Here is a 23,416-nt window from a genome sequence, read left to right as displayed (position 1 = left end):
CCTCCTGTTCGCCCGGCGAGACGGTCACCACGTGGCTGCAGGGCCGCGGCACCCAGTGCCTGTCTGCCCGGATCACTTCCTCCTTCACTCCCGGGCAGCGCCAGCTGACGCCTATTCATGGGTGACGTGCCAGCCTTTCCAGTGCCTCCTCCCCCCTGCACACCTCCAGGGCTAGACCAGGTCGGGGCCCCATTCCCTTCTCATCACAGACTTCACAGCACCGGCTGCAGCCATCCTCAGATGATCACTCGTGTGTGTGTGCGTGTATGTGTGTGGGGGGGGCACCTCTCTCCACTACCCTGTGAGCTCTGGGTGGCAGGGGCCACAGTCACCTTATTCTTCTCTTGGGTGCCTTTTTAGGCTCATTGGGGGTGCTTAGTGAGCATCTGTTCCCGGAGGGGATGGCTGAATGAGGGCCCTTGGGAAGCGAAGGGGAGGCTGGGCACAGGGGTCCCCGGGTATCCCGCCCGGGCAGCAGGACGGCGTGTTCCCTCCCCAGGACTGTCACGTTACCTGAGGACAAGATTCTCCCCGACATCTTCATTTTCTCATGGCTTTCCAGGAGATGAATGAGCCCAGCACTCTCTGTGGAACGTGCACCTTGTAACAATAACAGTGACCATTTAATGAACTTGTACTGTTACCGCACTGAGGGCTTTGCATGCATTAATCACAATAACTCACTTACTGAGTACTCACTAATGCGCCAGGGGCTGTTCTGGCACTTTCCGAGCTGGAGCTCATTCATCCCCACCTCTACAGATGTGGAAACTATCATTGTCTCTGTTTTACAGATGGAAAAACTGAGGCCCAGAGAGGTTAAGTAATGCGCCCAAGGACACACAGCTAGTGAGAGGTGGAGTCGGGGTCTGAGCTTAAATGGTCTGGCACCACAGCCTGTGTGCTTCCCCTCTACACCCCGCCACCTTCTCCAGATTGCCTTATGTCATTTAAGCCGTACCACAGACCTGTCAGAGGTCAGGATTCTTATTGGACTGATGGGGAAACTGAGGCTCAGAGAGAGTGAGGACTCAGTGGAGGAATTTAGATATGACCCCAGGTGCCCTCGATTGCCAAGTCTGGATTCTTAGCTGTGAAGTCATGACTTTTCCCCCTTGGGGTCTGCCCTGAGTGCCGACGGATGGTTTCAGCGACTTGAGAAAAGAGTCTGAAGACCCCCGCAGGTCCAGAGACCGGCAGGGCACTCTCCCCTCACCCTGACACGGCAAAGTGAACCTGTTTGCCTCAAGTTCAAGGGATCAGGCTGGGGCGAGACAAGTTTGAAGCATGCCTGGGCTGCACAAAGGATTTTAAGGGAAAATGAACGTGATGAAACCGCCCACATTCTGTCTCCCGTGCTCCGCCTGATCGTAAAGGTTGAAAGCTCTGACTTCCCCAAGCATGGGCACTTTGCCCCCCAAACATCCTGCGCTCTGCTCTGCCGGGGTACCCACTTGGTTTTCTCAGTCTTCTTCTGTCTCCAGGAATGACTAGACAATGCCCGTGGCTACCCGGAGAGGGACCAGCTGACTCAGTGAGGCGGGGCAGTGAGCGGCAGGCAGGTCCTGACAGAGGACAGGATCCACGTTCAACGCGAATGAGTCGTCAGCTGGTCCGGGGCCCCCCAGCCACTGCTCCTGGGCTGCAGAGCCCAGGTATTTACACGTCTGCTGTTGTGGATCCCTCCGCCCCTTTGTCCTCTCCCTTTCCCCGCTCCCTAACTGTTCATCAGTGCTCCATTCCGGCAAAGTGAACTCACGCAGACGACCATGGTGCGAAGCTGGTTTCCATGTGGGCGCTCGTGTTTAGGGCACACTGTTTAGGGCACGCTGATTGTGTGCCAGGCACTGTGAGGGCTGTTCTTCAGGCACTCTCTCCTCTAATTCTGGCGGCTATCGCAAGAACAGGGACGGCCACCCTCTCTTTTTTTCATAAATAAGAAGTCTGAGGCTCAGGAGGTTAAGTAATTTGCTGCAGGCGGCTCACCTAGTGAGTGAAGGACTGACCCTGGAGCCCAGGCCTGGGACAGGACTTCCTGTCCAAGGCTGTCAGGCAGGCTTTAAAGTCCCTCCCTGTGGTCCCCCCACCCCTCTCTGCACCCCACCCCACCCCCTACTCCCCCCCACCCTGCCCCCGCTCCCACCCCCGACATTTTCCTTCTGAAAGTCAGCCCTTACTCTGGTTTTAGCCCTGCTTTTTCTCCAGAAGATTTACGTGCCCTGGAGATGTTTTCTTCTGATCTTCAAAAAACAGTCTCGGGTTTCTGTTTTTGAAGATATTATGTATTCGTTGTAAAACTCTGAGTAATGAAAATAAGCCAAAAAGGAAGAACAGACCTGTCTGAAATCTCACCACCCAGAAAGAGCCGCTGTGCACGCACGCAATTCAGGGAAGTTCAGGAGGTTCCCCCCACCCCGCACCCCAACACCCCTGATGCAGCACCGGCATGGGCGTCTCGTGCACACTGCTTCCATGCGCAGGTTCGCGGGCAGCCTCCAGAAAGATCCGAACGCCGTGGAGGAAGTTTCGTATCGTGGCTCATAGACTCACACTCTCCTTTTAAGCAGGCTCGCGGGACTCTGTTGCCTAGTGATTCCATGATTTATTCAGATAGTATCCTTTTGTGGATATTTATGTGGTCTTAAAATATTTGGTATTATTAATAACCCTGCAAGTAGCTTTTTTTTTTTTTTTTGGTGAACCGTGGAGTGCTTGCCTAATTATTTCCTTGGGGCAAATTCCTAGAAGAATTCATAGGTTAACGTACCCATACATTTTTTCCATTTTGTTGACATTCTCACTTTTCCTTCCAGAAAGTTCTCCTAAGGTGCAATGCCACTGTGACTGCATGAGAAGGCCTTCTCACCAGAGCCTCTCTGACACTGCGTTTGGTCAGTTCCTGGTGATCTTTTTCATCATTGCCAGTAGCACGGCAGAACAATTGTTGCTGCCATTTCTTGTGAAACTTATTTAAGATCTAGCATTCTTCCATGTGTTTATTGGTTTTACACTACATCTGGTAACAGGTAAAAAAGAAAAAGTTGAAAGCGATCATTTGAACAATTAAGCTAATATGGAAACTCTTGTGCCCTGGACATAACCTAGGAAGCTTAGTAAATATAACAATTTTTACTCGACAATATTGCGTATTTTTATTCCAGTTCTTCTTCTCCCAATGACCACCGTGACCTTTGCACCGGCATGTCCAGGGGAGTAGCCTGGCTAACGGGAATGACCTTGAATAGGCCTCAGGTCTCGTAGGCTGCCAGCTTGCCATTAATCAATGGGGAGTTCCCCAGGCCTCGGCGGTTAGGGCTTAATTAATGTCCTGGCCGGAGCCCAGAACCGCTCCCCAGAGCTGGTGACAGCAGCCCGTTGCACACCCAGCGGCGGGGAGCTATTGCTGATCTTTGTGACACTTTATCCTCCCCCACCCCTTGGTTATTGAGTTATCGAACGCCAACCGGCTGTTTGTGTTCCAGCCACGAACCGCGCCTGCTCCGCGCTGGGTGGTCCTCACGAAATCGGTGGCCACACAGTAGCTGCAGGGACAGTTAGTGCTACCTCTGTAGGTCACGGACTTTAGACTTTCTCTGGAGCAGACTCAGTTCTCTCTCCGGTTTCCGGGCTCTGCAGGGAAGGATTGAGTGCGTAGGGCCTAGCTTGTGGTCCACTTGGACTAGAGCCTCCCACTTTCTATCGCCTCGGCCTCTGTAAAACCACACAGCACTGCCGTAAGGACCGAGTTAGACAATCCGCGTAACGTGGTCGGCACGTTGGCTCGTCGGATAGAGTCCAGCTGGAGATCGTGAGATGCTGACAAGCGTGTCTCGCCCCTTCCGCTTTGCCTCGGGAGAGGAAACTGTAGGATTTTCAGGCAGCAGTGTGCAGGGAGCGCACACCCAGGACTGCTGCCTTCACCCTGCCCCTTCGTGTGCCACGCACCACTCGGACACAGCGCCTGTCTCCCCGGACAGTGGCTATTTGCTGACCTTCAGCCTCCTCGACCAGACTGCAGACCGGCCGGAAGCAGACACTGGTCACAGTCCACTCTGGCCCTCACACCCAGCCTGAGTCAGAGCTCGTGTTACGTGACTTCTCCCCTGAGGAGTGAATGTAATCCCATTTTACCTCATTTGCCTTAGCTTCTGTGGCATAGAAGAGTCGCATAGTTGGCATGGGATAAATATTTGTGTGACTAATTAATTAGGAGAAAACTGATTCACTCTCAACTTGCTTTCCCTTTCAAAGATGCATCATCACTAGGTCTCTTGGACAAATGAGTTGCGTCTGTCCTTTAGCATACGAGGCTTGCCCTGTCTATGACTCATATGGAATTTGGTTAAGCCTCATGGAGATCCTGTTATGACCTGGGCGCTGTGAGAAACACGCTGGAGATCACAGAAAGGAACAGGACCTGGTCCCTGCTGCAGCACAAAGAAGGGACCTTGAAATGCCACCTCACAAGGAACGCGTCCCTGGGAGGTGGTGTGTAATGTCGTGCGGAGCTGGGGACGACTTGGGTGTATCCAGATCCTGCTTCAGCATCTGCGGCACTTACATTCTAAATGGGATTCAGAGTTTATCCTGTACTCCAGGAGTCCGCATTGTTTGTTTTTTTTTCCTTAAAGGGCCAGATAGTACACACTTCCAGCCTTGCCGGCCACACAGTCTCTGTTGCAACAGCTGGGCTCTGCCGTACAGCACGCAAGCAGTCACAGGCAGTATGTCAACACACGGCTGTGACTGAGCGCCGAGAAGACCTAATCTGTAGCGCACGCAGCCCAGGACTAGGGTCGGCCTGGGGGGCGAGGCCCCGTGTGCAGACCCTGCTTTAGACGGTGGGGCATCGTTGCTGGTTTCGAAGCAGGAGGAGTTGGAGTAGGTTTCGGTTTTCCAGAGAAGCCTCTATTTGCTGACACATTGCTATCTCCCTTCTCCTTCTGCACATAGAGTCAGTAATAATAACCCGGACTATTTATAGCGCACTTTACAACTTACGAAGCATTTTCCAATCCCATGTAATCCCTGTTAAGTGTGTCAGGAAGCATTACCCCTGTTTAAAGGAGTGGAATCAGACCCAGAAGAGTTAGCTGGCTTGTGCTAAGTCACAGAAGTGGGACTGGAATCCCAACCCCATGAAGCTACCTTGGGGCAGTAGTGGAGACCCCAAAGTCCCCCTACCCCATTTAGCCCATCACGTGGCTCCCCTGCATTTAGCAGGCCCGATGTCTAACCATTTAATGTGTTGGTCATGTTTCCTCGGCTAGAGAATGCATTCCTTTTCTTTTCTTTTTAAATCCTCACCCAAGGATATGTTTACTGGTTTGAGAGAGAGAGGTGGTAGGGGTGGGGGAAGAGAGAGAGGGAGAGAAACATTGGTTTGTTGCCTCCCATACATGCCTTAACTAGGGATCAAACCAGCAGCCTGGGTATGTGCCCTTACTGGGAATCGAACCCGCAACCTTTCAATGTGCGGGACAAGGCTCCACCAACTGAGCCCCCAGGCCAGGGCTAGAGGGTACATTCTTAAACAACAAGAATGTGTCTTACACTCTTTTTATATCTTCCAAAGTATGAGTCTGTGGGAGGCACTTCAAAAATAACTACCCATCACTTCGTCCTGGGTCTTGTGCTCTTCACATCGAAGTTTCCCTTCACTTCCATTGGTGTTCAGCTGACTGCTTGGTCGGATCCATTGGCGAGCATGACCGCACATCCATCTGAAATTGAAGAGTCCGTGTTTGTGGTCCAGGACTTGGTCATCTCAATATGAAGGGGCCCCAGCAGCCTTCTCAATGAGGAACAGAGGGGCCGATAAATTTTTGGGGGGTCTGTCTGAACCTACACATTCCCCCAGACGGTCAAGAAGCCAGAGGGAACTGGCTTGCTTTCTGCCGCCGGCAGTCACCAGGCACAGGTGCACTTGGGGCAGGATTAGGCACCAAAAGATGAGGCGAAGCTCAAAACGCAGACATTCAGAGTCTAGAAACGTGAAGTGCTCCTGAAACCTTTTTCTCGTTCTTAAACATGCCGTGTTTGTCCTTTTCTCAGTTTCTGCCGTTTGTACCCCAGTTTCCGTCGTCACTCATTTGTGCCGCCAAAAGGGACGTGTCTGTCCTCGTCCCCCTGCCCGTCCCCACATGGCGGGCAGCGTGGTCTCTATGAAATCGAATCAGGTTACGTCAGGCCCCTCTTTAAACCCCCCCACAGGCATCCTGTCGCATTTGAATCAGAATCCCAAGTGTTTACGGAATCTGCAATAACCTGCACCGCCGGGCCTTGCCTACCACCCCGACCCGTCTCGTCTCCCCTGGGTTTCCGTGACCTGGTCCCCCAACCCTGGGCATGCAGATTCGTTCTCGTCATCTGCCCTCCCTGCCGGCCGGTCCTTGTATTGGACCGTCCTTCCCCCTTTCCCAGGCTGGTCTGTCTGCCCAGGAAGCCTCAGCTCCCAGGACGTCCTCTCCAGGAGCCCTTCCCAGCCTGCTCTCCATCCCGTGTCCCTCTGGGCAGCAGCGCCCTGCTCTGTTGGCTTGTTTATTTATTTGCTCATTGCTTGTCTCTGTCCCATTTATTGAGCAACCCCAATCGGCATGCAGCATGCACTGAAAGAATGAGCGAATGAATTCTTACAGTTAGGGTCTTCAAGGAATCATACAGCCTTAGAAAGAGAACAGAGAACCTTGAAACTTTACCCCTTGCGGGGGCATCGCGTTCTGCGGTTTGCAGATGTCCTCTGGCAGTGGAATCGTGTTTCTAAATCCACACCGAATCCCAGTCCTAATATCTGAGACAGAGTAAAGCTGAGCTGTTCTAGGAAAAGTGTGGGATCCCTCTCCCCGTCTCTCTGAGCCACACCCTGGAATCCTAGGGCTCCAAGCCAGCTCAGCTTAAAAGCTACTGAGGCAAAACTGCTCATTCTACCGACGGGGAAACTGAGGCTCTGAGCAGCTCTGTTCTACCTGTAAGGTCCTCAAGAAGAACGGGGACACCGCTTGTATCCCAGCCCCCAGTGTGGTCCCTGGCAGAGCTGGAGCTCAGGGAGCACTGGTTGAACCATTCGGCTGACCCGATGCACTGAAGGCAGAGGCAGAACGGGATGCCAGGTCTCAGGCCCCGGCCCCCCAGGGCAGCAGAGAGGTGACAGAGGGACCATGGCCTCCGTGTGGTTCAGACTCAGGTGCCTCCTGTAGATCCAGAACCAGTGGAGGAGCCTGGCTTCCTGCTCTCACGCGGACGGACAGGCCACCAACGCTGTTCCCTTCCACCACTCCAGCCGTTTGATTACGTTTGTCAGAAAGAAATGGAAGATACGACTACCTGGACCTCCTCTTCATTCTTGTTCTCATTCTTCTCCTTCCTCTGCCTTTCTTAAAAAATAATACAATGTCTCAGGGATGAAAACCAGCATAGAAGAGAGTATAGTGAACATAATAAACACTATGGCCCTGGCTGGTGTGGCTCAATGGACTGAACACCAGCCTGCAAACTGAGAGGTCGCCGGTTCGATTCCTGGTCAGGGCACATGCCTGGGTTGCAGGCCAGGTGCTCAGTGGGGGGCCTGCAAAAGACAGCCAGTTGATGTTTCTTTCCCACATCAATGTTTCCCTCCCTCTCTTTCTCCCTCCCTTCCCCTCTAAAAAATAAATAAAATCCTTTAAAAAAGTTTTTTAAAAAGTACCATAAACCCCCAGCCTGGCTTCAGAAAGAAAATGTCACAAATCCAGCCAAAACCTTCCTCCTCTGCTCCCTCCTGTCATCTCCTTTACTTCCCTCTCCGGTCTCCCCCAGCCTCACCCTCTGCTCCGGTTTCTCCTGCACTTTATTTGCCTCCTGATTTCGCTCTCCAGCTCCTCCCGGCTCTTCCGCTGCCACCCCCCTCCCGTGTACCCCTTCATCTCCCCCTGCCTCTGCATCCTCGTCCCCTTCTCCCTTTCTCTCCTTCCTCTCCGGCCCCTTCTCTTATATTCTCCGTCTCCCCTGCACCTTTAAAAGGTGTTTCTGGGTCAGTGATTCATTCCTTTAGGAGTTCCGAGTCAAAATGGGAACTCAATAATAGCTCCTGGAGTTGCCTCTCCTACAAACTTCAGGGGGCCTGCCCTGCGGGGACAGTCCTCTGGGCCACACGTTCCTGGCCAGAGGCCCTGGATGCTCCTGTCATTACGTGTGAAAGGTCACTCCAGCTTGCTCTCTCCGGGGTGTGAGTCTTACTACCGTCAGATCCCGTTGCTGGCCAGTAGGTCCCGCTTCTTCTCACAGTGGAGAGAGCAGGAAGCTGAGCGAGTTCTCCGTGCCCCCCAGTACCTCCAGTTCTTTCCAGAGGTTTCTCTGATCTCTCTCCCTGCATTTCTGTTCTGCTATGTCACTAGAGACATTTTCTCACCATTTCTTAGGTTATAGTGTTTTGACTTTAAAGAATTTGATTTGCTCTTCCCCGGGTCAGACGTGGGAAGCTGCCTGCTCAGACGCAGAGAAGAACCTTTTGGACCGATCCTCAGAGGAATAACTCTGGGTGTCAGACGGGAGTGGGGACACAGCAAAGAGTGCTCTGTCGCAGTCCCCTCCTCCATCAGCTCAAGTCAGAGATGCCAACCAGCAGCCAGTGACTTGCATTGCTGGGAGCAGACTCATTAGCAGGGTGTGGAGCTGGCTCAGGCCACCCCTTGGTCCTTCTTCAATGTCAAGGTGTTGACATTTCCTGTTTCAGTGTCCCGGAGGGATCCAGTTGCAGTGGGGAACTCCAGCTCAGCGCCACCTTCTTTGGCTGTGTGGCCCCCCAAACCTCTGTGACCCTCTTGATTAGCCCAAGTGTACGCTTGGTGATCTCCCCCTGCCACTAAAGTTATTATGAATAAAAGTGGCAAAGTGTTCCCACTCCGAACAAATCTATGCTTCTGTGTAAACCAAGCAGACATATTTGGTAGACTGAAATATTAGAACTGACACTAAAAATAAGAATGACTCCAGTGACCCCTCGCTCTTTCAGAGCAACGCTGAGGCCTTTGAGTGTTTTGACTTCCTAGCCTGTTTCGTCCTCACGACCAGCTCTGCCTTGTTGTGTTGGGAGGCATCATGGCTCCCATTTTGCAGGTGGGCGGTCTGAGGAAGGGAGGGGGAGACCTGCCCAAGATGAGCTTGGTCTGGAAGGACCGAAAGGACCTCCAAACTCTCACGGGGCCCAGAGGACGTCCAGTGCCCATCAGAGGGGCCCGGGGTCAGGCCCAGCAGCGGTGGCCCCAGCGACACACACACACACACGTCTTGTCCGCCGGGGACAGTGGTCGAGCCGGGACTCTGCAGAGCTCCATCCGCCCCAGCACTGCAAGGCATTGGCAGGCAGCTGCACACAGCTTTCCCGCTTCTGGATCCCTGCCTACACTGCAGAATTTTCGCAAGGAGAAGAGAAGGGGGGAAGCTGACGGTCTGATCTAATCACAGAGGAACTGAGACCTCGGCGGCAGCCAGCGGTTTGCAGAAGCGCAGGCTCCAGTGCTGCCAGGGAGCCCATCCCTGGTTTCTGAGACAAGCAGAGGGTGTACTCTGCCTGTATCGTGGGCAGCACATAGTAGGTGTTCTGTTGTTGCCATCATTACCACTATGCATTGGGCTCCAGGTCACACAGAGACAGGGCAGAGTCCCAGGACTTGAAAGTCCCCGCAGGGGCTGTGGCAAGCCTCCAGCAGCCGCCCAGCCCGCACCCAGCTCCGGCCCCCTTCTCGCCGCCCGGGGGAGGAGATGGAGAGAGGCCCAGAGCTGGTGAGCCCCGTTACTAGGGGCTCGGGGGTGTCTTCTTCCTGCCTCTGTCCCAGAGAGAGAGGCAGGGCACTCATTTGTCCTCTGCAGTTGGGAGGCGGTTCGCACGCCTGGAGGTCCCGCGGTGCCCCCTGCATTACCCAGCCTCCTGCCCGTGGGGGTCTTGCCCTCTCTCCATCTACCCATCTCTAACTACAGACCCCTAGAGTAGGGGTGGTAGTCTATCTCCTGCAGCAAAATACTTACAGTTGTTCAGTGGGGTCTTCGTCCTACAAAGAGTGATTCCCATGTTTGCACCTATGCTTGCTGAATGACCCACTGCTCAGGCACCTGATCTCTGGGAGTTCAGTCTCTTCATTTCAGAATGAGAATGCCCAGCCTGTGGGAGGAAGTGTCTGGCATGTAATGGGCGTAGTAAGGATCAGCCAGCAGACCTCTTGGCTTCCTTCCTTCTTCCCTATTCTCTGGCGTGGACACTGTCCCCCCACTCTCCCCCCCTCCCTTGTCTTGCTTGAGCATGGACCTCTGTACAAATGACACGGTCTCCAGCCAAGCCCTGGCTGCCCTCCACGACCCCTGCTGGGCTGACGTCCGCATCCCAGCCCGGTGTTTTAGCCTGGCCTCCTGGTCAGGGCACAGGATTGGGAGGGGCCCCCAGAGTGCACGTGCAGGTGACAAGGGAGCCACAAGCCACTGCTGCCGGGGGCCGTGGTGAGCAACTCGCAAGGCCACATGAACGTTCCCTAGGATGCGGTCCAGAACCTCATGGTTCCAGAGTTGCGGTGGGGGGCTCTCCTCATCCGCAGTCCCAGGACCCCTGAAATCCTGGCTGAAGCGGCCAGAAGGGGTCTGGTCGCGTGGGTGTCAGGCACAGTGGACAAGGACATGCGTTCTGAGGACAGATTGCCTAGGTTGCTCTCTGGCTCTGCCGTTTTCTGAGTCTGCGAAGTGGATGAAACTATTTAACCTCTTTGCGTTTTGGTTTCCCCATCTGTAACGTGTAGCTAATAATATTGCTTCATAGGTTGTGAGATTTAAATGCAGTCACACTTATTAACACTCAGAAAAGTACCTGTCAGGCCAGAGGCACTTCGTAAATGTTGGCTCCTTTGACCATTACTGGTTTCATTGCTACTGGCATCATCAGCATCACAATCAAAGGTGAGAACCAACCAAGATTTGTGCCCCTCACCAGCCGTACCACTCACGCTCTCATGAGTGAAACACAAGTATTTACCATTCGGCTAGCTACGGCACAGAATGCATATAAGGATTGATCAAATAGAATTGGATGTATGAGATAGTTACAATAAAAAGCAGATACCATAGGACCAAAGGCCATAGTAACCGATGGAAGATAGGAAGCAAAAAAACTAAGTCAGGAAGGAAGAGAAAACCAAGCACGGACTTTGATGTGAGCTTCCTAGTAAACCAGGCACAAAGGGAAACCTGACGGGACATCGTCATCATTACTTAGTGCTGGGAAGTATATTGTTTCATCGCTAGAGACTTCAGCTCTAGGAAAAGCTTATCACAAGAATATTCATTATGAATTTCTTAGCAAATCTAACATTTCAGGCCTAAACTCTAAGAGAAAAGAGAATCCTGATGACATTTGAAAAGTATCACAGTAAAAACGGTTGAGGAAGGGGAGCTCTTTAGCTCAGAAAAGGGAAATGGCTGGGGGTCGGGGGACATGATGTTGCATTTGGAGATTTCCCTGCAACATCCAGTGCGGAGTAGCACTGTTCTGTGCTGTTTCTGAAGACAGAACCAGAACCCTGTGGTAGAAGGCCTCGAGGAGGCACATGGAGTTCCAGCTAAAGACATAAATTCACCCAAACTGAAGTAACCCGGCCGTGTGGTGAGCTGGCCCATGAAGTCGTGAGCTCCCTGTTCATGCCAATGTCCACCTGTTCATGCAATGTGCAGATGGCCACCTTCCGGGGCCGTGTGGGGAAGGTCAGTGCACTGTCGGGGAGCAGAGAGGTGACCTCTGCACCCCAGGCCACTTTCATGTTCCCCGAGTCTCTGTGACGTGGGAGCAGGCTCTCAAAGGCAGAGACCAGCTTCCCCCCGCCCCTCGAATGTGGATTAGCAACACTGACCAAAAAAACACCCCCTATAAGTCTGCCCACATAGAAATTTGGGGCCAGGCCGGGTAGAGCAACCAAATCACTCTTTAAAACCATTATGTTAAAGACTGTTAGGAAATCATTTGTCCAAGCAATTGTCAGCAGATTTGGGGAAACATTTTCCCTGTCAGAAGTGACTGTCACCTGTCCCTAACCTCCTCTGTGGGTCTCAGTCGCCACCAGCAGAAGCGAGTGAGCAACCCCCAAGGTCCCACAGCCCCGCCCCGGCTCTCCTCCCCCCTGGGCACTGCTCAGCGGGGCTGCTGCGGTCTTCGTCCTCACTCGGGTCCTTTTGGGAAGGGCCAGCTCTCGCTCAGCACCATCTGATCTGTGTCTGCAGAGAGCCTGCCCCACGGCAGGCAGCTGTAGCCGTGTGCAACAAGCCTAACCGCCCGGGTTTGAGTTCCAGCTCCGTCCTTTACTAGCTCTGGGGTCTCTGAGACTCGGTTTTCTTATTTATACATGAGATAGGTAAGAGTAACCTCTATACACACGTATAGACGACTACAGTATAAGTTAAATGAGATGATCGAAGTTAAGCTTTTTAGCATAGGGGTTGCCTTATCTATTGTATCAAGGGTTGGAAAGCTATTTCTCTCAAGGGCCAGATAGTAAATATTTGCAAATTTGCAGGCCATGTGGTCGCGCTTACCACTATTCAACTCCACCATTATAGCATGAAAGCGCCCATAGATAATGCACACATAAATGTGCATGCTGCTACTCCAGTAAACCTTATTTTCATGGCTTGTGGGCAAGACACGGGCCATAGCTCACTGATCCTTGTAATTATGAAGCAGCCAGTGCGACGAGCAGATGAAAAATTTCAGCAACCACAGGGGCTCAAGGGAAGAGGCAGAAGCTGGCAGAATGGTGGTTTCCACAGCAGCACCCAGCGGTTCGGAGCTCAGGCTGGAGGATCAGATAGCCGTGGGTTTAAATCTGGTTTGGGTGAACGGTGTGTGCTTTCTGAGCCTTGGCTCCCTAATATATAGAATGCAAGATGGCAAGGAAAAGGGACCTATCTCAAGGGCTGACGTGAGGATTACAGAAGATAATGAGATGGTGATGACAGGGTGACGATTGAACTGAGCTAAACAAAACTGGGCCACGACCTCTCCTTGCCCCAAGGATGCCCGGACAGTACGGCTCATTAGGTAAAGCAAGGGCTCTCGATCCTGCGAGAGCCTGGCGCCCTGCCTTGGGCCTTCTATTCCTCTGTCTGTAAAGGGGGCCGGTGCTCCTGGCTCTCTCCCTACCGAGGCAGCTCCAGTGAGACCATGGAGGCCATGCCCAGCACCTGCCCAGAAATGTGATGCCACTCCAGCACCAGAATCGATGACTGCAGTCCTGTGTGTGTCAGGAAGGAGCCTCGGCATTTCAGCTGCGCCCTCACTAAGTGGATCTGTGGCTAGCGGGGCCAAAACATCAGTCATGGAGAATACGGGTTCTGTCCTCGGCTGTGCAGAGCTGCCTGGAGCCTCGGGTCTGGAGCAGTTCTGGGAAGGCCCTTGGCTTTGGATTGCTTTTATCTGATGTGAGTGTTCTGGAAATGGGCCTGACCACATTTCGTATTTTGTTCGGGGAAGATACTGCTGTCAAAGGTGAGGCTCACTCCGTTCCTTCCCGCTCCCGTGGATGCGTGAAGACTGCCTAGCAACTGGGCCTCTCCAGCCTTCTCTCATGCTTTTTATTTTAAATCTAGGAGTTTTCTTTCGTTCCTTACTTCCTTTGTCTCAGGTTCCCTAGGAAAAAAATTGGACTCTTATAGCTCTAATTAATGCCATCCAGGCATCTCTTCCCTAATCATATACGAACTGGTATTGCTTTTTAATTATATCCTCTCTCTGCACTAAGCTATGGGATTCTTACAAAAGGTCCAATCTTTTTCCTAACACTAGAAACCCCAAACTCACTGTTTCTTTCTTTCCCTCCTTCCCTCTTCCTTTCCACCTCCCCGCCCTCCTTTTTTCCTTCCCTCCCTTCTTTCCTTCCTGTGCTCCTTCCTTCTCTCCTGTGTCCCTTCCAGCACACTTCTATTCATCGCTCTCCCGTGCTGAACTTCATGTTGGGCATCAGGAGTGCCTTCATGTCTAAAGGATGAGATGGGCGAAGAGCAGGAAAGATGGGAAGAGGCAAGCTCCACGCACGGTGAGGGTACCGTGGAAATCTACCTTCTGGCCTCTGACTTGTTGCTGTAGTCGGAGATGCTCCGCCCTGGAGGGAACACCTGAGCCAGGCCTTTTAGGCGTTCAGGAAGGAAGCAACAGACTCAGCAGTGTGCCTAGTCTAGACAAGGAAATCACAATTCTTTCTCCCACCTGAACTTGGTTATTGGGGCAGGGCGAGGGCAAGTGACAAATATCTGGAGGAGACTGCCTGGCGCGAGGCAGGGCACGGAGGATATTTTAGGTCAAACAGGTCTGGAGCCACTTTTCAGGTGTGGGGAGTTAGGTGAACAGTGCACTTATAAAGGAAACCTAACTGCCAAGTTTCTCCGTTTCGGCTGGAAGTACATCAGTAGTGTGTCCCTGTGGGCCACTGCTGCTAATTGGAAGCTTTGATGAGCAGTGATACATGCCTTTGATGAGTAAGATGATACAATAATACATAGAGTTTTAACATATAGAGTTTTCTAGCAGTGTCTTTAAATACTCAAGGCTGTGAGGAGAGGGAGAGCAACCAAAGGGCTCTTGGTGGTGAAAAAGCGGAAAAGTGTTTCCCCCCATCACCAAGATGCATATGAAACCTGTTCTAGAATTGATGTAAGTAAACTGGTCAACAAAGACAAGCAAAAGGTTGATTAGGAGTTCACCGCATGCCTGTAACTTTGCGTCACCATGGGGTACAACTGGTATACCCACCCATCACAGTCCTGCTCATTTTGGAACATAGTTATGGATAGGAAAGGTCAATATCAAGCAAATAAACACACAAATAAGTATGCAATTATAAAATGTGCTAAGTGTTGTGAGAAAAACGGGGTCCTATGAGAGAATAATAGGGAAATTGGATTTGCATCAGAAATAAGGAAAGTACTTTCTGAGGAAATTCACCTTGAAGTTCAGTGGGATGGGGACCCTTATCTAGGAGGAGGGGTGGGCATGGAAAGAGGGTGTTCAGGCCAAAGAGTTCTGTGCATACTGGCCTGGAGGCAAGAATGAGCTTGGCTTATGTAATAGCTGAGTGAAGGCCACTGTAGCTGGAGCCCAGGCAGCCCAACAACCTTGGCCTTGAAGAGATGGGCTTTAGCCATGACTTCGGTCCCAAGGCCACGATAAATCTTGTGGCTGATTCTGAAAACAACAGGGTGAGTTTAAGAGTGTTGAATGGGACAAAAGTAAAAGCAGGTGGCCAGAGCGGTGACTAGTACAGTCATCCAGGTGTGAAACTGTAGCAGTTGGACTAGGTGACAATAGTAAAGAAGGTATGAGGTGACTAAACTCAAAAAATATTTCGGGTGAACTTGGTAATAGATGAGTCCATGCGGCAGTGCGGGGGAAAGATGTAGAGTAAGGAAATTACTTGACTTAGAAAGCAAGATTTTGAGTCACCTGGACAGATGGCGTCATCTAGGGTTTGCCAGGGCCTCTTGGAGGGGTTTTCTGGATCCTCTCAGCCGCGCCACGTTTGCGTGCATCCTTTGGTAAGGAACACACCCCCTTCGTCTGTGTGGTGGCCGGCTTGCGAGAGCATGTGGCTCTGGGGCAGGGGTGTCCTGTCCTTTCCTCGTGTGTGGAGCATGTGTAGTGTGCGCCATCCCACCTAAGGCACCGCCCTTCGGAGAAGAAAGACCACCTGGATACCCGATCTGTTAAACCGGTTTTCCAGCTCTCTGTGCAGGGTTACTGCGGTGCCATGATACAAGAGAGATGCATCTTAACCCGCAGGGATGATGCCATCCATCAGGGCAAACACCGCAAAGACGCGGAAAGGCCAGGAAAAGTGCAGGGGAGTCATGGCAGATCAGTGCCGATGTGTGTTCATGCCCCTAAAAAGGGGACAGGCCTGCGGGGACTAGATCCGGGAGTTGGGGCTTCACGCGGAGGGCGATCAGAAGTCTCCCGTGGGTTCGAGGGGCGGAGAAGGTAACAGGTTCTCTGGGGCAATCTGCACGATTTGTGCATTTCTTGGGGTAAAGAGGTTGCTGATAGAGTCTTTGGCATGCGGCCTGATGACCTGGCCCCGGGGAAGTGGTTTCGTTTGACTCTGAGGGCTTCCCTCTGAGTCTTAATGGCAGTCGTCCCTCCTTCCCACATTGGGCTCGCCAAGTAGCTAAGATGTGTTTTATTTTTTTAAAGAGCGACTTGTTCCCTCTGCATCACCTACCTGTCTGTGGGACTTCTACCAGTGCCTACAAACACACCTCCAAGGTCTCACTTCCGAGCAGCTTCTCCATAATTGTAGTGAGAGGGAGGGGTGCAGGTGGGGGGGGGGAGGCCTGGGGGAGCACGGAGGGAAGAGGCTGGCAGGGCCCATGGGCCATTAGGGGTCTGGTGACCTCAGGAACCCCCTCAGCTCATCCTTTCTCAGCCACGTGGAGACTCCCCATCGATTCCTCCCCAAGTGAGGGCTCCGTGGTCAATTAAGAGAGCTCCCCATCATTTAAACAGGCAGTGACAGTCTGAGACAAACACCACGGTGGCCACAGCTCACCGAGCAGCAACTGTATTAGCCACATAGGAATTTCCATCAGTAACACCTTATGGAGCTCATTTGTGGCCTTATTAACCCCCAAATCACTCCTAACAAGGATCCATCACCATGTGGGAGTGCCTGTAGGGGACTCGGGGCACCGTGGCAATTGCTCCCCAACCAGAGCGGTTCAGTAATAGGGAAGGAAGCAGCCTCTGGAACCACGGAGGCCCCAGTTGAAATCCCAGCTCCTCCGATTTCCAGCTGTGTGAACCTGAGCCAGTTACTCTCTCTGAGCCTCAGTTACTCGTTTACAAAACAGAGATGCTGGTCGTAACCTCTCACTGCACTGCGATCACAGTGATTTGGGGCCGTGCAGAGTATTCAGGAAATACAAGGCACTGTTATCACTGTTTTTTTTTACAGTGGGTTTAGTGAGAGCTACAAACCCACATGCCTTCAGGGTAAGTCAGGTGAAGCAGGCTGGGGCAGACTGGGAGAGAGGAAAACGCCATCGAGGGGACAGTTGCTGCCCAGCGGCAGGCCTCGCGGTTAAATGAGATCCAGGGCCAGTGCTGTTGGAGCCCGCGACTGTGTGTTCAGGAGCAGCCAGAATTGAGCGTTAAATGCCTCAGCTTCTAATGGTCGGTAAAGGATTTAAAATTCTTAAATAGTTTGTTGGGGGAAAGGGGACGGGCAAACCAAACACATCTGAGGAAGCTGCCCTTCTTCCACTTCTGGGTTCTCCTTTCTGCAAGAACTGATTTAAAGCTGGGCCCGAAGTATGACTAGCTCCAGGCTGCCGGGCAGAGACCACGCGGGGAGCGGACTCTGTCTGCAGCAGGGTCCCCTTCCTCCCACTGTGATAACTGGTCACCAGGTTCTGTGTGCGGGCTTGTGTGGTGTCCAGAATCAGGCTGAAATAGAGAGGTAGGGCAGGGATTGGAGACGTGCACTCTGTCACACAAGGTCTGTCCAGAAGGCATCCGGCCATGTACTATGAAAAATAGAGATATTTATTGAAGAAGATACAAGGTACAAGAAACACTGTGCACAGGACAAGGATGTCTCAGTCCCCTTCAAAGTAGGTACCTTGAGACCTCACACAGTTCTCCCAGTCGCCATCATATGCCCTGTTATATTTTCCTGAATCTTGATGATGGTTTAAAATCTCTCCCCATTCAAAGGTGATTTTAGTTTTGAAAAAAGCCAGAAGTCACAGGGCACCTAATCGGGGCTGTAGTGGGGCAGAGTCACCTGGGTGATTTGATGTTTCACCAAAAAACTCTGCATGAGATGTGATGCAGGAGCGGGCACGTTGTTGTGATGAAGCTGCCAATTAGCAGTTGCCCATAGCAGCGGCCTTCTGAATCATCCAAATAGTTTCCACAGAGGAATGCTCAAGCTTAATACAAAATTTGATGCAGATTCATTGCTCTACTTGCTCAGTCATTTTGAATGCGACGGCCACACAGTACACATGCTCACTCAATGTCATCTACCATCTCCACTGACTAGAAGTCATCATTATCCATGCATGCGCATTCCAGTCCGCACTCTCCTTGGCTGCGAGGTTGCATCCATGTCGTGAAAACCATTCTTGTTCTACTTCACAGTGGCTGGATTTGTTTCCAGACAGACCTTGTATGCTGTGGTAGAGGGTCCCCAGGGCCAGGCAGCACAACAGTGGCATCTACATCCGGGTGTGCAAACCACTCACCTGTGCTGTGCTCACCACTGCATGGTTTGGCTTCTCTGTCCTATTCAGACTCCAAGCAAAGGGAGTGCCCCCCGGGGTAACCACAGTAGCCAGGGAGTTTTTACTTTTCCACAAGATACCTAAACATTCATTTACAGAGACAAATTGGTTTCCTGAAATCAACTCTCTTGAACCTAACTGCATCCGAAATGTCCGTTGCCTTAAGAAAGCCTCTATTCTCTTTACCCATAAGTGTTTGCTCTCATACTAAGTGTAATATCTCAGTAGGTGTCGAGTTACTGGAGGTAGATAGGGTACTAATTGCTAATAAATATGAAGTCATTTTTCTCACACTGAGAATTATTAAGCAGCCCTGAGTTTGAGCTTTTCATTAATTCAATAATTTATTCAATAAATACCAAGTGTGTACCACACACCAGACAGTGTCAGAAAGGGGACCCGTATAGTCAGAAAGTTCCGAGATCAAATACAGGCTTTGCGGCTTGCTGAGAGCGCCTCAGTTTCCTCATATGTAGAATGGGGATGATCGTATTGCTAAGTCGTTTGATAGTCAAAGGGTTATACAAGGCTGTGTATGCTCATTCGAGAGCTGTGAGCCACCAAATGATCATTCATCTCAATTATCACAACCCTTGGGGCTGCGTCTGTGGTCCCCACTTCTAATAGAGGAGGAAAGCAAGTTTTAAAGCGGCGAATCAACTTGTGCAAGGCTGCGCACCTAGCGAGGGTCAGGGCTGGGACCAGCCAGTCACCAAAGCCCGTCGTCTTTGCACCACATCACCCTGCGGGGGGCGCGCCATTCCTGGCCTCGCTGCTTTCCTGCCAGAGAACACTAGGAGCAACCCTAACTCCGAGCTCTGCAAAGACCACAGCGGGTTTGGGGATGAGGAGCCCGGGTGACCACACAGCTCTGCCCTCCCGGAACTGGGTGAAAGGGTCGTACTCAGGGTGCCGAGAACACACATGCTCTGCACAGCGAAATACTATCATTCCATGAATATTTATGAACTCTTTCTCTGCTTGTCCCTGGGGCCGCAGCAGTGCACAGAGCTGAGCTGCTTCCCTCACGGAGCTTCCTGCCTGTCACCGCCCCGCGGGCGGGAGGATGTGCAGCTGTGAATGCGGGGTTTCAGGAGCCCCAATCAAAATGAAGTGAAAGACGTGGCCAGAAATGCCTTTGGGACCCACATCTGACAGCCACTGAGGCGTTTGGTCACTAACAAAATGGTATTGTGCTTATCTACAAGCAACGTGGTTTTGCATTTGGTGTGCGTCCGTTGTTAGGGCTACTGAAGTAAATTAAGGTGTCTGGGTCATATCACCAAGGCCGATCTTAGAAAAGCCTGCTCTCACCTGGAGGTAATAACCGTGCATTTTCAGGAGGGAGATTGTTTTAGCCAACAGTGTGTCTCCAGGAGGAAAGAGTCTTTTGGCCATTTCTGCTTCCCTGTTTGCTGTCAGTTTAGACCAAGTGTCTGACAACTGAGCTTGCGCAGAGAAGCAGCGAGGGTTTGCAGCTCATTTGCTTGGAACATTTTGGAAAGCCGAAGCAATGAATGATAATGGTCACTACCTCTTAGTGAAGACTATTTGCCAGCCATGATAAATTCTTTACATACATCATCTAATTTCATTTTCACAAACAATCCAGTACAATTGAAGGTGAGATTATTCCTGTTTACACAGGAGGAAATCAAGGCTCTGGGAGGTCAGATCCTTGCTCCAGGTCCCACACAGCTGGGAGATGGTAGAGAGGGAACTGAACCAGGTTTAACTTTCTCTAGGGCTGTGGTTCTCACCCAGGAGCAAGTGTGACCCCGAGGGGACATTTCGAACAGTTTGGAGGTATCATTGGTTCTCACGACTGGGAGGAGGTTGCTATTGGCATCTAGAGGGTAGTGACCAGGGGTGCACTAAATATCTTACAATGCACAGGACAGCCCCTATGATGGAGCTGCGGTGAGAAACGCTATTATCAAGCCCTGGTGTTTACCACTGCCCTGTGCCCGTTGCTAGACATCTCTTGTGCAGGCACTTCCTGTGGAAGTATTTGGCATTTTATAAAATATCCCTAATCTCTGCTGAAGTGTTGTGTTTACATCTTCATTTGCTCTGTTTTTATCTTAAGAATTTGTGGTGGAATAATTTAGATCAAGCCATTCCCAAGAAAAGCTTTTAATGAGCAACAGAGCAAGGGAAAGCCCAATGGGCTTTACAGCCCCATTTCAGCTAAGGTTCAAGTTCACTAATGCTGGAAGGGAACTCATTTGAGTCTTATAGGCTGCAGGACAAATGTTAATAGCTTCACCTTTAATTTAAGCCTGGCTTTATTTTTATCGCTTGTCCTTTGGCAGAAATTCGATTTATTAAAATATTTTTAACAGTTGAGGAAAATAATAAGTACACAAGCACATGTGAATCTCATGCTTTTTGTAAACGGAAAGCTGAGGCCTCATGGACCAGAGGCATACTTGTATATGCCCTAAGAATGTGCTTCTCTCTGCTCTATGTTTTTGTATTGACTCTCAAGTTAGGACGTTTGGTCTTCTAAATGTGACGCACATTTAGTTATGGGATGTTATGGGACATAACATCCCATAACAAGTTATGGGACGCAACTTGTTATGAGATGGGCCAATGTTGGAATTAATAGAGAAAGAAACACAAACAAAGTCTCACTTGCTAGGGCAAGAAATTCCTCGATGTATATGGCTCTTGGATGGTGCTTTTGTTTCCTTATAAAGACAAGTATAACTTATTGCAAGATGGAGTCATGATCAGACTACATCTACACATTAGACCAAATGGACCCTAACAGACATATACAGACACATTCCATCCAGCAGCAGCAGAATACGCGTTCTTCTCAAGTGCTCACGGACAGTCTCCAAGATAGGTCAATCACATGTTAGGCCACAAAGCAGGTCTTAATAAGTTTAAGAAGATTACAGTCATATCAAGCATCATTTCCAACCACAATGGTGTGAAACTAGGAATCAATCTCAAGAAGAAAACTGGAAAATTCACAAATATGTGGATACTAAACAATGTGCTTCTGAACAACCAGTGGCTCATGAAGAGATCAAAAGAGAAATCAGAAATGTCTTGAGACAAATGAAAATGGAATCACAACATGCCAAAACTTATGGACTTTTTGGATTTTTTTCTACTCCTAATTTATTTTATCGAGTCAATATAGAAAACTGGTTAATGGCACAGAATTAGGAATGAGACCTTCCTGAGTTTGCATCCTGCCTCCACTGATTATTGGCTGTGTGACCCTGGCAAGTTGTTAGACCTTTCTGAGAGTTAGTCTTCTAACCTGTAAAATCATAAAAATAATAAACAGCCTCAAAGTATTATAAGGAATAAGTGAGATGAGTAGGAAGTACTTAACACAATGTCTCATTCAGTGCTTGCTGGGATACAGCAAAAGCAATTCTAAGAGAGACATTTATAGTAGCAAATGCCTATATTAAGAAAAAAGAAAGATCTTTAATAAGCAATTTAATTCTATACCTCAAGGAACTAGAAAAAGAAGAACAAACTAAGCCCCAAGTTAGAAGAAGGAAGAAAATGATAAGCATCAAAGTAGAAATAAATGAAGTAGAGAATAAAAAGACAGTAGGAAAAAAATCAGTGAAACTAAGAAATGTCTTTTGTAAAGATGAACAAAATAGACAAACCATTAGCTAGACTTCCCAAGAAAAACAGAGGATTCAAATAAATGAAACTATAAATGAAAGGAGGAGGCATTACAACTGAGACCATTATCTATGGATAACAAACAAGAAAATGTGTTATGTCTATGAAAGACTACTGTAAACAATTACCGTCAAATTGGACAACCTAGAAGAAATGAAACAAGTCCTAGAAACATGCCACTTACCAAGACTGAATCATGAAGAAATGGAAAATCTGAACAAATTACTAGTAAGGAGAATGAATCAGTAATCAAAAGCCTTTCAACAACAACCAAATTTCAGAATCAGATGGCTTTACAGGAAAATTATACCAATATTTAAAGACAAATTAATAACAGTCCTCAAAATCTTCCAAAAAAATAGAAGGGGATGGAAGTTTCCAAACTTATTTTATAAGACCAGCATTAACCTGATACCAAATCCAGACAAGGACACCACAAGAAAAACAAAAACAAACCAAACTATAGATTAAGATCCCTGATGAACATAAATGGAAAAATCCTCAATAATATACTAGCAAACCAAATTTAACAGTATATTAAAAGGATAATGCACCATAATCAAATGGGATTCATTCCAGAGATGTAAGAATGATTCAATACACACAAATTAATCAATCAACGTGATAAAAACACATTAGCAAAATGAAAGATAAAACCATATGATCATCTCTGTAAATGCAGGAAAAGCATTTGACAAAATTTAACATGCTTTCATGATTAAGAACTCTCAACAAACTGGATATGGAGGGAATATACTTCAACAGATTAGAGATGATAAATAACAAATCCATAGTTAACATCAAACTAAATGTTGAAATATTGAAAGCTTTTTATCTAAGAACAAGACAAGGATACCCATTTTTACAACTTTTATTTAACATAGTATTGGAAGTCTTAGCCAGAGCACTTAGCCAAGAAAAAAGAATTAAAAGACATCCAAATAATAAAGGAATAAGTAAAATTGTCTCTATTTTCAGATTGAATGATATTGTATACAGAGAAACCCAAAGACTTCAACAAAAAACTTAAAACTAATAAACAATTTCAGTACGGTTGCAGTACATAAAATCAATACTCAAAAATCTGTGGTGTTTCTATATACCAACAACAAACTATCAGAAAGACAAATTAAGAAAACAATCCTATCTACAATAACATCAAAAAGAATAAAATACCTAGAGATAAATTTAACTGAGGTAAATGATCTGTACAATGAAAACTATCAGACATTGATGAAAGAAATTGAACAGGACACAAGTAAATGGGAAGATATTTCATATTCATGGATTAGAAGCTAAATTCCTTTTTTTTTAGTATTTTATTTTTTTATTGTTGTTCATGTCTGTACTACCCAGATCAATCTACAGATTCAATGTGATCTCTATCAAAATTATAATGGCATTTTTCACAAAAATAAAAAAACAATTCTAAAATTTGTACAGAGCCACAGAAGCCTGCCAATAG

General features: G+C 49.3%; 1 protein-coding gene across 2 annotated transcripts in view; it reads left to right on the top strand.

The window, feature by feature from the left end:
- The window catches only part of DOCK2 (dedicator of cytokinesis 2), a 354,825-nt gene that overhangs the window by 192,665 nt on the left and 138,744 nt on the right, over window positions 1-23,416 (top strand). The gene's annotated exons all lie outside the window — the stretch shown is intronic.

The sequence above is a fragment of the Phyllostomus hastatus genome, unplaced genomic scaffold (genome assembly GCF_019186645.2).
Source record: "Phyllostomus hastatus isolate PE091 unplaced genomic scaffold, TTU_PhHast_1.1 phas_contig_150, whole genome shotgun sequence".
NCBI classification, from domain to species: Eukaryota; Metazoa; Chordata; class Mammalia; order Chiroptera; family Phyllostomidae; genus Phyllostomus; species Phyllostomus hastatus.
This window is presented reverse-complemented; position numbering and strand designations above follow the sequence as displayed.